Raw genomic sequence first — 614 nt, 5'->3', positions numbered from 1 at the left:
GGAAACCGGCGCAGGTTGGTCCTACGATAGGTGTGAATTATATCGAGCTACTCATCGTCATCGTTTCGTCATCGGTTCGTCATCGTTTCGTCATCGCTTCATCTCGTGCCATTATGTCGCAACGCAATCTCGCGGCGGTTTCAATTCGAACGACTGAGGCGAAGCGGTTGGGGATTATTGTATCTTCTGTCATTTGATCCGCCATCTTGGATACGGGCACTCAGAGATAGAGGATACGCTTCAGGAGTGCGATGCGCGCACGAACCGGCACCTGTTTCACAGTTCGACGCTCCCGCAGATAGCAGGCAGCGTTAGTTACCGCACTTTCCACGTCTATCGCTATCAAGCAAGCGACGATGAAAAATTGTATTTCGATGAACTGTACTTGGATAACGGTGTATTTTTCACGCAGCACGATAAGTGTTGTGTATATCACCATGTATTGAGGCGCACACAGGTTAAGTGTGCTCTTAGAATCACATTGTAAGAAGAAATCATAATGTTTCTGAGAGTGCAGCGGCTGATTAGAGATAGAGATAGATAGATAGATAGATAGATAGAGAGAGAGAGAGAGAGAGAGAGAGAGAGAGAGAGAGAAAGAGAGAGAGAGAGCG

This window comes from Priapulus caudatus, unplaced genomic scaffold, assembly GCF_000485595.1.
Source record: "Priapulus caudatus unplaced genomic scaffold, Priapulus_caudatus-5.0.1 Scaffold72, whole genome shotgun sequence".
NCBI lineage: Eukaryota > Metazoa > Priapulida > Priapulimorpha > Priapulimorphida > Priapulidae > Priapulus > Priapulus caudatus.
The sequence above is the reverse complement of the archived record's forward strand: the minus strand, read 5'-3'. Positions refer to the sequence as shown.